This window comes from Dasypus novemcinctus, chromosome 15, assembly GCF_030445035.2.
Source record: "Dasypus novemcinctus isolate mDasNov1 chromosome 15, mDasNov1.1.hap2, whole genome shotgun sequence".
Taxonomy (NCBI): domain Eukaryota; kingdom Metazoa; phylum Chordata; class Mammalia; order Cingulata; family Dasypodidae; genus Dasypus; species Dasypus novemcinctus.
Window position 1 is genome coordinate 46,464,842 of NC_080687.1, and position 16,484 is coordinate 46,481,325.

Sequence of the window (16,484 nt, forward strand, 5' to 3'; positions counted from 1 at the left end):
CTTATATGCCTCTAGTGCATTTTTAATCTTATCCCTCGTGTCTTTCATTCTCATAAGGTCTGTTATTTTTCTCTGCAGTCTTTCAAATGGTTCTTTATGCTCACCCAGTGTCTTCTCAATATCCTTTATGTCTTTAGTCTTAATTTCTTTAAATTCTTTGAATTGACTAGGAGAGCTGTGTGATTATCATTAATTAATTCTTTTAATTCCTGTATCTCTTCAGGACATGTGATTTGTTCCTTTAGCAGGGCTATCTCATCCTTTTTTCTCATATGGATTGTACTTTTTTGTTGATGTTTAGGCTTATGAATATGTTGGTGAATTTACTCTGAAAGGCCAATTTTTCTCTCACTATTTTTTCCACAGCTCTTCTTTAATATTTGGTTTGACTTACTCTATGTCTTTAAAATTTCCTTGTTAACTTATCAAAATCATGACAGGGGCTCATTAATGTGGTGCCGATTTTCTCTCAGGGATTAGAATACAGAAAGAACAAAAAAATGTTTCTCTCCATGCTATTTCCAGACCAGCTAGCAGATGATGTTCATCAGTGTACCTTTCCATGGAGGTGTTTGAGTCTTGGTTTTCCTGTGTTCCTATGTTGACTCTCCAGAGAAGAGATTCTAAGCAGGTTCTGCTGGCCAAATTCACTGAAGAAAACCCTCCCAGTCTCCCTTCACTTTTCCCTTGAAAAAGCTGAAAGGGGAGACATGTGTCTGTTCCCTCTCAGTCAGCTGCAGTGAGCCAGGCTTTTTACCCCAGCATAATATCTTGGGGGTGGGGGAGGGGTGCCTTTGCCAGCCACCACAGGGACTTTGTAACTCATTTTTTTGTTTTAGGTTCTTTGTCTCTCTGTTCCTCATCCTCCTTGGTGTTGTGTAGCACTGTCCTGATCTGTTGAGCCCCAAAGCAGTTCCCTTAGATGGTTTTGGCTTTTTCTCTGTTATTTCTAGTGAGAGCATTTAGCTCTGCCTCTTAGTCTGATGCCATATTCCCACAGTTCACCTCATTCCTCTTCTTGCACTTGAAATCTAGATAGGCAGATTTGTTAAAATTAATTCTTTTTTGTCAGTGAGTATGCATGAATATATATATATATATATATATATATATATATATATATATATATATAGTTGTATATATTGAATCTCATATATCCAAGAGTTTCTCACATAAGCAGTTAAGGCCTAAATTAGAGAATGTTTAGCTTGGAAAACACTCAATAAAGTACCATACATATATGGCATTGTGTAGAAAAATGCTAATGCAGTTCTAATGGACACTAACATTTGAAATTTTCTGATTAATTTAAAGAAAGCAATACAAAAAATTTTAAATTCTAACATCTTAGCTTTTTATTGATTCAGCCTTTCTTTTGCTTATTAGTTGTTTTTATTTTTAAGATAACTACTTCAAACCTAAATAAATGGAAAATGAATAAGAAATTCTAGAATGCTTTTCTTGATGGAAGAGTTTAATAAATCACATTAAAAATATGCTTTCATCAAAATTTTTAAAAAATAAATTTGTCTTATTGGAGGTATAATAAATAAGAATTAGAGATAAAATGTTGATTAATTTTCAGCAAAGCAACAAATAAATATTAAATACATGCTTATGGAGATATGCACACATGTCTAGATATGGAAAGAGTTTTACTTAAGAAACTTACTGAGTGTTACCTACAATTTAAGTTATATTAAATCATGGGTAAAAGATAAGAGCAAGAATTCAAGATATTAAAGTCAAGTTAAAAGGATGTGCCAGAGAAAAAATTTCCATTTGAAATAGATCAGGAACCAGAATAAGAATATAAATAAAGACTAGCCATCTTGAAAAATAAGGATCTCTGTCAGCAACCTATTTATATATATTTAAAGTCTAGAAATTGAAACTGCAAAAGAAATTAGAAAATATTTAAGAATGTAAGGATCAGGATTAAACATTTGAAGAGGTGAAAATAAAAAGAAGTAAACTTACTAGAGCTAGCACATGGTTGATTTTAAGGTAAATGGATTTTCTACTTTAACTTTACACAGAACAAGAAATTTGTTTGGTCTTTGTGGCATATATACACTTGGATACATTAAATACTCAAAATCCCAAATTAGAAGAATAGAGTGAATTTTTCTGAGATGAAGTATGGAATAATTGCTGAGAATTTTAATTCAGAATATGTACATTGACCATAAGAAATATTGGTAATTAGAAATGTCTCATAAGGCTTCAATATACTTGAAGGCAATGCCTACTTTAATGAATTCTACAGATCCCATTTGCAGTTTTGCTCTCTTAGTAAGAATTTATGTCAACAATAAATGGATGATACATATTCTTAGCAATTTAGGAAAAGAAGGAAATATATAATAACTGACTTATTAATAAATAGAAGTTATACACTAAAAAAGGAAAATCTGTAAATACAATGATTCTATATGTTTTAGTTAAACAACTACAGTTTGCAATTTTAAAACTTGTCTCACTTTTCTAAGAGTGCTTAACAAAGTACCACAAACTTGGTAGGTTAAAATAAAAGAAATTTTTTGTCTCACAGTTCTGGAAGTTAGCAGTCAGAAATCAAAGTGTGAGCGGGGCCATGCTCTCTCTGAAACCTGTAATGAGGAATCAATTTTTCCTTGCCTTTTCCTAACTTCTGGTGTTTGCTGGCAATTCTTGGTATTCCGTGGTTTGCAGCTACAGCACTTCACTCTCTGCCTTTATTGACACGCGGCATTCTTTCTTCATCTGCATCTTCTCCTTTTTCTAATAAGGATACAAGTCATATTTGACTAGTACCCTGCTCTTCTCCAGCATGACCTCATCTTAATTTAACTAATTCAGCCTACAATGACATTATTTCTGAATAAGGTCACACTCTGAGATATTACAGATAAGGACTTGAATATATCATTTTGGGGGACAATTCAACACACAACTATACCTTAGGTTTCTTAACAGAAACAAGCAAAACAGTGGCTTGGAAGGACAATTTCAAAATCCAACCTGCAGGAGGATACCTATTATAAGTAATCTTTACTAAAGATAACATAAACAAAATTTTGACAAACATAAAGATACTATCTATCATGAATGTGAGTCCATAAATACAATGAATTAATAGTAAAATATTAATTAATAGTAAGGAAAAAAGATTGTCACTGGACAATCTTGAATGAATCAGATGACCTAAAGCAATATAAAATATATATGTTTAAAAGAATAAAGAAAATTACCAAAAAAAAAAGTTATAAACCATAAAGAAAGAGGGGATGGTAAAATGAAGTAAAGAAGCAATGTGAACCATAAGAACTTTAATCATTATCACAACACAAAAACATCCAGTCAGCATATTAGAAGAAACTGAGTAGAACTATCATCAGTTGAAAAATAGATATGAGAAAATCAAACCATATATCATAAAGTTATATAAATATGTAAAGTATAAAATAGATATCATAAGACTTGAAAAGTATGAATAATTAGAAGATTAATCAATATCTGCTACAATATTAGAAGTAAAGACTAGAAAGAACACAGAGAAGGTAATAAAGAAAATGATATTTGAAAAATATACAGTAGACAATAGTTTTAATAAATAAAAATACATGCTTAGACAAATGGCACTGAAATTAGATAATACTCAATGAAATAAATATCTAGAGAAAAGATCCAGGGGAGACTCTACCACAGTGTGCTAGAATCTCAGAAAGATCAAAAGGGCAGAGTATGCAGTCAAATACACAAAGGGCCCTTTCAAGAGAGTGAAAATGATAAAATCTTGAAAGATCCTATCACTCAAACCATAGGGCTTCCAGGAACCTTAAGGGTGTTAGCTTTCAAGAGCAGTTGAGAAAGTTCTTCTGCTGGAGATGTGGATGCTATGTCATCCATATTCAAAGAGCCATCTCTGCTTTACTGTTCTCTGCCAGGTACAACATTGCTGTCTGCCATCGGGAACTCCCTCCTCTTCCAGTCCAGCTGTATTGAAAATAATACATTCAATTATTATTATTATTTAAACATCATCAATAAAAACTTAAAAATTTGTGGGTACTTATTTCCTCTCTTGTTATATTAGCACATCCATAATATCTATGAAATTGCCTTTTCACCCATAAACCTACAATAATTATCCCTGGTCTAGACTGTAAGGTCTTTTAAGGCAGGAAGATCTGTTTTGATCTCTAGAGCAGTTCAATAGCATATGGCCAGTATGAACTTAATGAATACCATCAGTAAGTGGATGCATAATGGAAAAGCTTTGTTTTCAAATACTTTGGTTTAACTGTGATAGACTGAATCATATCCCCGACAAAGACACATTCAATTTCTAAGCCCTGTTCTATGGTGTGAACTCATTTGGAAATCCTATGTTGATAAGGCAAAACTGAATCAGGGTAGGGATTTATCCAATATGAATGATGTCCTTATAAAGAGAAGAAATTAGGACACAGGTAGTTAGTAGGAACCAGTGGAGGAGATAGGAAAAGATGGATCACCATGTGACAGAAGATTACCTGCAAACCACCACCAGAACCTTACAGACTGTGGGAGAAAGCATGGGATGGCTATACTTTGATTTAGGACTTGTATTTTCCCAAATCATGAGACAGCAAACTCCTGTTATTTAAGTCAATGGATTGCATTGTATGTTATAGCAGCCCTGCCAAACTATGACACTATCCAAAAACCAGGTTGTCCTTGTCCTCCTTTACCAATCATCTATTTATGCAATTTTCAAACAATTTACCTCTTTCATAAATCACTTTCAACTCATTTCAACTGAGAGCGATTTCATTGAAAGACATCAATCATTTTATTTAATATTCATTTGACACTTAGTCACATATTTTGTTTTTATAGCTCATGTGACATTTTTTTGAAATATAAATTTGAACACTACCAATTGCTTATTTGCAGACAAGTAGATGGTATGTCACTTAAGAATTAAGGTCCTCTGCAATGATTTAAATCTTATACATCACCAGGTGAATTATTATGCCTGAAGTGAATATCAGTACATATCTGTGGCAATAATTGAATGGCTAACTGAATGAAGGCATTGTCTTCACAAATGGAAAACTAAACGTCAGCAAAAAAACAAAAAACAAAAAAAAAACTGTCATCTTTCAAAAGTATATTATAATGAACCTGGAGTTGAGTGATACTCGGAAATATTAAGAATGCTCCATATTAGTTTTACTAAAAAGTAAATAAGTAAATCAATTAGTAATACTTATTTGTACAAATATTCTTAAAAATAAGCATTATATAGTCGATTTGATATATAATTTTACCCATCAAATGATTACTTATAAAATCTAGAAGAGATGTGAAAATAAAATGACAATTTTTTGAGTAAGAATTCATATGACTTTCTAAAAATACAATTGTCTTACTTAATTTTTATACTGTATGGTGACAGATTTAGACACTTATAACATCTCAGTAGATACTAGTAATGTGACAGCATAATTTTTTATAAAACAATTTTATATGAAATTACAAAGACATTCTTTCAGTTTCACATTGACATCCAAAGTAAATTTGAGAATTTTGCATGTAAGAACAGATTATTCTCAATAAGAAAATACATATCTCAAAACACTTCTTTTGCAAAATAACAGATATAATATGTGAAGCCCTATTTTTACATATTTCTCCAGAAAAGGATAAATTACAAGGACATATTTGTTTAAATTCTTATTTTAAATACATAAGATGTCACTTAATACATTGTCAATGTAAGCTATTTGGAAAATAAAGTCAGGTTATCTGCTTTCAGATCTTTTTCAGAAGGAAATTGAAAATTTTGGATGAAGGTTCCTTGAAGTACCATTTTTTTTTCATTATAAAATATATTCAATTTCATACTCTTCAATTAGTATAGATATTGGGGAATCAGCCATCACCCTTCCTGCCACCTCTATAGGCTTGCCTTAATCAGAGGTCTGGGTCTAGAACATTTCCTTTTTTGAAAGCTGGACAGTGAGCTCATGCTTGGTGAGTCCTTCCTTATAGGATGATCATTCCTTGTTCTGGCTACACGTTGAACTTCTTTGTACTGCTTAAGTGTATATAGGGATATCTCATTTTATGTGCTATGCTTTATTGTGCTTCACAAATACAGTGTTTTTACAAACTGAAGGTTTGTCATCTTCAACCCTGTATTCAGAAGTCTATAAACACATTTTTTTTCCAAAAGCATGTGCTCACTTCATGTCTTTGTGTCACATTTTGGCAATTCTTGCAATAATTCAAAATTTTTTCATTATTATTAAATCTATAATGGTGATCTGTGATCTTTGATTTATGATATTTGATATTACTATTTCAATTGTTTGGGCGTGCCACAAAGCCTGTCCATATAAAATGGCCAATTTAATCAATAAATATTAACTTCCTATTCCTTGAGAAATAACAATATTGAAATTCGGCCAATTAATACTACTCTCTGGTCTGTAAGTGTTCCAGTGAAAGGAAGAGTAACATATCTTTCATTTTAAGTCAAAAGATAAAATGATTAGCTTCGTGAGGAAAGCATGTTGAAACCCAAGGTAGGCTAAAAGCTAAGCCTCTTGTGCCAAACGGCTAGCCAAGTTATGAATGCAAAGGACAAGTTCTTGAAGAAAAAAATTAAAAATGCTACTCCAATGAATACATGAATTAAAAGAAAGCAAAACAGCCTTGTTGTTTATATGAAAGAAGTTTTGGTGGTCTGTATAGATCTAACCAGCAAAAACATTCCCTTAAGCCAAAGCCTATTCCAAAGCAAGGCCCTAATTCTCTTCAGTTCTGTGAAGGCTGAGAAAGGTGAGGAAGCTGCAAAAGAAAAGTTTGAAGCCAGCAGAGTTTGGTTCATGAAGTTTAAGGGAAAGAAGTCATCCTCATAACATAAAATTTCAAGTTGAAGTAGCAAGTGCTGATGTAGAAACTGCAGCAAGTTACCCAGAAGATACAGTTGAGAAAATTGATGAAGGTGGCTATTTCTTTTCTTTTTTTTTTTTTTACTTAGGCCAGTAAAAAAAAAAATATTGGGAAATGGGGAAAAAGAAGAGAGGTTGCTGAGAAATGGGCGAGAAGAATGAAAATATGCACCAAGATTTGATGTGGGCTCCTGAAGTCAGAGAGAGCTTGTTTTGGTTTGTGTGGTCACCCTTTAATGTATGAATTATCTCTGCCCCCTTGCTAAGGCTAAGAGGAGGGATCCCAGTTGTTATTGGTTACCCCACTAATTGTGGGGGTCAATGGTGAGGCCTACAACAGATTTTTAAAGTATATGAAACTGCCTTCTATTGGAAGAAGATGGCATGGGGTTGTTTCATAGCTAAAGAGGAAAAGGAAAAGCCTGGTTTAACATTCTTCAAAGGACAAGCTGATGCTCTTTAAGGACTAATGCATCTGGGAATTCTAAGTTGAAGCCAATGCTCATGTACTATCTGAAAATCCTAAAGCCTTTAAGAAGTATGTAATATCTACTCTGCTTTTGCTCTGTAAAGGAAACAACAAAGCCTGGATGACAGCACATCTAAAAACAACATGATTTACTGAGTATTTTAAGCCTACTGTTGATTCCCACTGCACAGAAAACATGATTCTTTTCAAAATATTACTGCTTATTGACAATGCACCTTGATATTACTATCAAGACACCCAAGAGCTCTGATGGAACTGTACAATGAGATGAAAGTTGTTTTCATTCCTACCAGCACAACATCTGTTCTGCAGCCTGTGGAGCAAGACTCATTTGGTTTTCAAGTCTTTAAAAAAATACATTTCATAAGCCTTTAGCTGCCATAGATAATGATTCCTCTGATGAATCTGGACAGTCAATTGAAAACTTTTTGGAAAGGAGTCACCATTCCAGATGCCATTAAGAACATTCATGATTCATGGGAGGAGGGCAAAATGCCAACATGAACACGAGTTTAGAAGTTCATTTCAATCCTCATGGATGACTTTGAGGGGTTCAAGATGTCATTGGAGGAAGTAACTGCAGAGGTGGTAGAAATAGCAAGAGAACAAGAATTAGAAGTGGAGCTTAAAGGTGCGACTTTATTGCTGTGATCTCCTGATAAAACTTTAATGGATGAGGAGTTGCTTCTTATGGATGAGCAGAGAAAGTGGTTTCTTGAGATGGAATCTACTTCTTTTGAAGATGCCATGATCATTGTCAAGAAAAAAAAAAACAAAACAAAAGGTTTAGAATACTATATGAATTTATTTGATAAAGCAAGATTTGAGAGGATTGACTCCAATTTTGAAAGAAGTTCAATTGTGGGCAAAATGCTATCAAACAGCACTGCATGCTACAGAGATTTTTTTTGTGAATGGAAGAATCGATAAATGCAGTAAACTTATTTGTTTTCTTATGTTAAGAAATTGCCACAGTAACCCGTTTTTAATAACTACTAGCCTGCTCAGTTGTCTGCCAAGAACATTGAGGTGAGACCATCCACTCCCAAAAAGATCACATCTCACTGAAAGCTCATATTTAGCATTTTTTAGCTATAAAGTGTTTTCAAATTAAGATCTGTACATTGTTTTTTACATATAATGCTATTGTACACTTAATAAAATACAATATAGTGTTAACATAACTTTTATATGCACTGGGAAGCTGTAGCTGTTTGATATTGTTTATGAATCCCAAAAATAGATAAACTGGTCTGTTCCTCTAGACATAACGGATTATGCTGGATTCAGAGGTTTCACTTTTACTTGATTAAATAATGATTAAGGTTTTGATTGGGCCATGTCAGTAGTATGTTGAGTCCCTGTCCCTCAGTGGTCAGAGATGCACAGAGAAACACAGAGAAACCACACTGCAGAGAAGGGAGGTAGCATTTTTAGTGCTGGAGCCCTGGGAAGTAAATACACACAAAAGCAGATACGTGAGGAAAGAAAGAAGGCTCTATCAGACGTGGCACAGACCCTGGGAAAAGAGATGAGTCATTCACCTGACAGTTTACAGCTGGCCTTGTGGAAAAAACAGAGCAGCTGAGTCCAAAGAGGAATGAGCCCAAGGAGAGAGATGAGACTTTTCACAGCCTACAGCTGATATTGGAAGAAGCTGGGACCATGGAGCCTTTGGAGGAAGAGGAAGCCTGAACCCTTGCAGACATAGGCAGCCATCTTGTTCTAACATTGGCAACAGGCTTTGGTGAGGGAAGTAATTTACACTCTATGGCCTGGCAGTTGTAAGCTTCTACCCCCAAAAAATACCTTTATAAAAGTCAACAGATTTCTGGTACTTTATATCAATACTTCTGTGGCTGACTAAAACAGAGCCAAAAAATTTGTGTAACTCACTTTATTCTGATATTGGTTTTATTGTGGTGGTAACACATCCACAATACTGCCAATGTATAAAATTAGAAATATAAATTAAATTAAAAAAATAAAAAATAAAAAACCCAGAACTATAAAACACCAAGAGTGAGCACTAATGTAAGCTACTGGTTTTAGTAAATAGTATATTTATTGTAATATTGTTTCATCAGTTATATCAAAGGTAATACACTAATTCAAAATGTTATTAATCTAGAAAACTTGTTTATTGTATGGGAACCCTATAATTTCTGCATGGTTTTTCTGTAAACCAACAGCTGCTCTAATTTAAAAAATGAAGAAAAAATAGAAATGCTCTAACTCAAAATAATGAATCAGTTTCAGATAGAAACAAATTATTTGGGTTTTGATTTTATGTCTACATATTTTGGGAACCTTTAAATGAGAAGACAACCTTTCCATATTCTGGATCAGAGCTTAGGAGAAAATGAACTCTCCATACTCCAAAATTAAGACTTTAAGAACTCTATATCTCAGCTTTTCCAACCCCCTTCAGATATCATTCCCTGACTGGGGCATATTGACTAATACATTGTTAGATCCTGCATCAATCCAGAATTAATGGAATATGAGAGTAGAATGGGACTGCAAATATCATCTGATTTGACAGTCTTTAAATAAAACAAACAGATATGGAAACATATGACTCAGAAAAATGAAATGACTCGCCCAAATGGAAACTACCCAAGAATAAATGCCACAGGTTAACCAATAGTTTTTAGGTTCTTTTCTAATGCTTTTGCCTTTGTTTTGAGGTTCCAATTGGCAGTTCCTTCAAGGGAATCAGTATTCTCCATTCTTAGAATTGGTAAAAATATTGATTCTCCTGATTTTCTCTTTTATAGTACAAGATTTCTGTTTAATATTAAGTCTGGGTATCATGTTTGTTCTAATAAACTCCATTTACAGAAACAGCCCACATGGTCCCTTCCATCTTCAAAGAGAGTAAATGCGGTCACCCCTCGGGCTGAAGTGTGGTTTGCTGGCCTGGCGGGGGAGCAGCCGCGGTAGGCCTAATTCCCCCATAATAGGGTGGCTGGTCGGACTCACCGCCACCCCTGAAGGGAGCTGGGCATGGGTGCAGAGTGCCCTCGGGTCTCCCCTTCTCGGCAGCCATGCTTCCGCAGCAGCCCCTCCTCCCGGATAGCGCCACACGATGCCTTATGAGGCAACACCCTTCTTCTTCTTTCTCCCTGCGCAGGCGCAGGGTGGAAAATTCCAGTCTGCCTCCACCCCCCCCCCCAACTGCAACAGCAACAGCCAGGCGCAAGGTGGGAAACTCAAGTCTGCCCTCTACCCCAGCAACAGCAGCCACCAATCCCTAAACCCTGCCACTTCCCCCAGCAACAGCAACAGCCAATCCCTATCCACCACCCCTCCCCCTTCCAGTACCTCCCACCGACCTTTCTCCCCAGTAACTGCTTGCGGCAACCAATCAGAACATGGCATAAGCTTCGACCAATCAGCCTTCCACAGCCCCTATAAAACTGTAGCCACTTCCTCAATAAAGTTGGACCTGCGTGTTTACCTCGTCTCTGAGGTAGTTCTTCTGCCGTGCGCTCTCCAGTCCTGAGAGCCCCCGACAAGGGCCTGGCCTCCCTTGTCCCCAGTTCGTCGCCTGCTTCTCCGGGCAACCCCGTCAGCCAAACCGCGCAACCCCTGTGAGACTGACCCCTCGTCTGCTGCCGGACCGACCCCTCATCCCAAGCCGGACCGACCCCTCGTCCAAAGCTGGACCGACCCCTCGTCCGCAGCCAGACCCCACCGCCACCGACCGAGCAAGCTGCCACAAGTAAAAGAGACTCATCTCACATTAAATCAATCTTGGGCTTCAAATCTGTTTTCAGGAAGAATCTAGTACATATTAAGGGTTACCAGATTAGGTCAAAGTCACTGAGGATAATGTTTTATCTTTAGTCAATTGATTTGATTGCAACTGCATAATCTCCTCACAGCAATATCTAAATTAGTGGTTAATTGAATAACTTGGAGAAGATTTGTGTATACAGGGAACACAGGATCTTGGGGGTCATCTTAGAATTCTGCCTATCATAGTATCTGCAGCAATAAAATTAGTAAAATAAAAGCAAACTTAATGCAAAGAAAGTATAAAAAAAGAATAATAGTTAATAGCAGAAAAAAAATTAAAACTGTCTAATAAGATAAGTTTGACTTCCTTGGAAAAGACTTAAAAGTTCATGAAGTACAGATTACCAACATAAGGAATGAAAGGGAGGTTTGATTACAGAGCCTGAAGGTATTAAAATGATATTAAAAAGACATTTTTAATTATTTTATATTAAATACAATAAAATTTAGATGGCATGGGAATGTTTCGAGAAACACTCATCTTGCCCAACATGATGTATAAAGAAATACAATATCTGATTATTCCTTTATCCATTATATAAATTGAATAGATAAGTAAACAGTTTACAAAGAAAACACCAGATGCAAATATTTCCTTTTTGGAATCAATTCGAAAATTAAGAAATAACACCAATAGCACACAAAGTTTTACTTGAAATTGAAAACCTTACAGAAATGTTTATGAGACAAATAGTACCTTGATCCCAAGCTTGGGGAAAAATTTGATAAGAAAAGAAAACTACATGCCATTGACTCTCATAAGAATAAATATAATAGCCCATACAAAATAAAATTGTCTATACAATTGTATTTGAAAAATATGCTATATGATGACCAAACTAATTTCATTCTACTAAATTAAGTTTTGTTTTATTAAATAAAAATCTAGTAATACAATCCACCAATTTACTAGCAGAAAAGGGGAAATTATATGATCATCTCAAGTGATACTGAAAAACCACTGGATAAAACTAAACACATATTCCTGATTTTAAAATATTCTTAGCAACTAAGGGTAGAAAGGAAGTGCCTACTGGCGCAAACACTATACCTAATAATGAAATAAAGAAAGGTTTCTTCTGAGATTAGGAATGAGAAAAGAGTTATTATAATTACTATTTGAAATCAGCATTTTACTTCAGGCCTTAGCTAGTTCCATAATACATGGAATTAAATCCTATCATAAGATTTAAAAAGTGAAATCAAAAAGATCACTGAATTAAATTTCAATATACTATAATCCGGTATATTTCTCTCTACCATGAAAAAACAATTAGGAAATTAATTTAAGTGGCTTAAAATGACAGTAATATAAAATGTCAATGACCTAGAAATGAATCTAATAAAAATGTACACAAATTTTACATGCAAAACTTCAAAGTAGTATTGAAAAATAGAAAAAATAAATAAAAATTGAGGATTATACCACCATCTTGGATTGGAAGTATTAATATTTTAAGGAGTCAATTTCCCATGATTTGATGCATACATTAAATATAATCCTAGTCAATCACCCAATAGGTTTATGAGTATGTGAAAACTGAGAAGACAATTTTAAAAATTATTTGCAAATAACAGGAGCAGATGTGGCTCAAGTGATTGAGCACCTATTTTCCACATGGGAGTTCCTGGGTTCAGAACAGTGCTCCTAAAAACAAATAAGCAAACAATAAGCAAAACAAATGGAAAAAAAAAAACAAAAAACATAGGGGAACTGATGTGGCTCAGTGCTTGAGAGCCTGCTTCCCATATACAAGATCTGGGGCTCATTTCCCAGCCCCAGTCCCATTAAAAAAATATTTGCAACTTCAAGGGTCTCGAAAAGTCACAACAAAAAGATTAAGTTGGAGGAGTTAGAGTAGTAGATATCAAGCCTCATTTAAAAGCTGCTTTATTTAAGAAAGTATGTTTTTGCAGAAGTACAGAAAATTAGGCTGATAAAATATAATATGCAAGTCAATAATAAGTAGACACATAACATAGAAATTGACTTAGAAAAATGGACATTTAAGAGCAGTGAAGAATAATCTTTCAGTGAATGGTACCAGGTCAGTAGAAATCATGGGTGAAAATTAATCTTGTTTCATTAACTTCAGGTGAAATGTTTATAAAGTTGTAAAGCATAAAAAATAAAGTTCCTAGAATAAAACATAGAAGAATGCCTTCAGGACATTTGCCTCAAAATTTATGCTTAAATTTTTTGCTTGGATGGGAAATATTTTAAGTAAATTGGATTGGTAATTTGGTCCATATTAAAATTAAGAGCTTTGATATTTATCAAAAGTCTTACCAAGAGAAGGTAAAAGCAACTCACAGAGTGGAAGAAGGTATTTCCTATACATATATCCAACAAAGAACTTGTCTCCAAAATACATACAAATTCTCAATAACCAATAATAAGACAGCAGCAAAAAAAAATCAGAAAATGACTAAAAGACTTAAATGAGCACTTTCTTAAAGAGGTCACCAAAAGGCCAATGACTATATTAAAATGTGCCCAATCTTATTATTCATCAAACAAATACAATTTAAAACAAAAATGTGTTACATTTACATACCCACCACAAATGATGCAATGAAAAAAATGTTGATAAGAAGGGTTGCAAAGGGTTGGAAGAACTACAAGTCTTGTATATTGCAGATAGAAGGGAAAATTGGTATAACCACTTTGGAAAACTTCTTAGCAATATCTACTAACATTGTATGTAGGCACACCCTGGCAATCCCACTTCTAGAATATATGCAACAAATGTGCATACATTTGTACAAGTGACATACACAAGAATGTTCATACCAGCATTAATCATAACAGCCCAAATCAGAAAACAAAAACAAAAACAAAATATAGATCAATAAAAGAATGAATGCACAAAGTTTACTATACTGATACAATGGAATAATACATAATAATGAAAAACAATGTTCTGCATACACAAAAATGGGGTTATATCAGAGGTATATTATTATATTATTAGAATATTAAAATTATATTAATACCTATTATTTTAGAGTTAATGGTGGTGATTTCTTTTGTGGCGGTTCTATAGAGCCTGGGATAGTATTGTACATGAATAGCCATCTAGGGTGCTGGTTATGTTCTATTTTTTTTTAATCTGACTGATGATTATGTGAGTGTATTCATAAGCATATTAAGTTATGAAAATCCACACAAATGTGCACATATATATATATGTGAACTTTTATGATTATATATTTTTATATATATTATAAATACACACACACACACACACACATATATATATATATGTACATATTTTCACACTTTTGTCATTGTATATATGAACCTGTTTCCTGAAAATGGAGAGCCTCATTGGAACTTTCAAGTTCTGAGAAAAAAGCATATCCTAGCTGCATCTAATCAATCACTGTAAAGGAACAATGAAACACAGATTAGTTAACACACAAATTAGTCACTTCCTTGAGAACTGGTATTATGAATCTGGGATAGAAACACTTAACCACCAGGGGTAACTTTGGTGTTGATGTCTATGTCAATTCCAGGGTCACTGTTTTTCTTCCTCATTATAAAACTCATGAGGGAAAGGAAAGTTCTTACTCCAAGAGAACACCTGGGATTATATTACCTTTCCTAATTCCCTCTGATTCCAACCATCATTCAGTACAGCTTCAAGCTTTTTTAGATGAAAATTGCAGAGTTCTCAAATTTCCCCAACCACCAACTGGTGGACTGAGGCTGAGAAATTTTACTCTTTTCCTCTTGTGTCCAATGTCTTCTCTGTCTTAATAACAACAAGAAAGTAAATGTGGCATTGATAACCAAGAAGTCTGTTCCCTCTGTAAGCAGAGTTAGATTTGTTCTGTGAACTGAAGTTTTCTAGAACAATGTGAAGATAATGTTCTCATGACCATTGCCATTGGAGAAGGGGCAAGATGGCAGCAGAGTAAGGGCAGTTAATAATCACCCAAAGATATCTAACACACCTGCTTGAGGCCCCAAGAGACCTGAAGAGCACCTTGCAATGTCCTTGAAAGAATGGAAGGAGGAGACTGTGCATCTGCAGTGGCAGTGAAGAGTCATGAATAGAACATTCCACACCACAGAGGCTGGTGCCCATTCTCCACTGGCAGTGCAGGCCATCTAGGGAGCTAATATGTGACTGGAATTGGAAGCTCATTTCCCCAAATGGTGGAGGAAGAGATGGTGGACACCAACTTCAGCTACTGATTAGTAAATTTGGCTGGCTAAAGTATAATCCTAAGAACAGGTGAAATTTGAACTTGTCCAAGTTGGAAAGAGGCCAGTAGCCTCCATTTTAACTCCACCCACAGCATGAGGGGAAGTTGGGCTAATTGAAAATCACAGTGAAGATAAGGACCAGCTTCTTTTCACCTAGATCTGATTGCAGATCTAGCCTAAGGCCACCCCCACCTCTGGCAGGGAAGATAATGGGGGGATCTACCCCAGCACTCTGGGCAACTACAGGCTCTTTTGGCTGGCACAGACTGAATAATCAGATACCTGGGGCTCCATCCCTCCCCCTCCACACCCCCACAATAGGATAGAAAGGGAGTTGTGTTTCTTTGGCATCTCTGGGCAACTACAGGTGCTTTTGACTTGTACAAACTGATTTGTTAAGCACGTTTGATTCCATCTCCTCCACCCTAGAATGGAGAGGGCTTTGGTGCATTTTTCAGCCTCTCTAGGCAATGTCAGACACTTATGGTCTAAATGGACTTGACTATTGGTTGACTCCAACCCCAACCTACAATAGGACAGAAGAAGAACTGTGTTTTCTTAGCCTCTCGGAACAACTACAAGGGCATTTGATACACAAGGATTAAATCATTGGGCACTGCAGAGAGTCCATCCCCACCCATAGTAGGGAAGGAGGGGGATAGTGCTACATCAGTCTGTCTGGGTAACTATGATCAGTTTGACTTGTATGGCTTAGTTTGCAGCCCAAAACTGCAGATCCATACCTACCTCAGGGAGAGGAGGAAGGGGTGTAAAGCTTCTTCAGTCTCTCTGGGCAACTACAGATGGTCTTGGCTTGCACATCTTAGATTACAACACACAGCTGTAGCTCTCTCCCTACCACTGGCAGAGGAGAAAATATGAGAAGTCTCACTGGTACCTGGGACAATGCAGGCAACATTAACCTCCAGAACTTCCAGTACTTACTACATCCTACTACACAACTGACAAAGTAGAAATGGCAGGAAAGCCTGAAATTAAATAGAGAAACTGCACCTAGAATAAAAACATCTAGTAAGTCAAATGA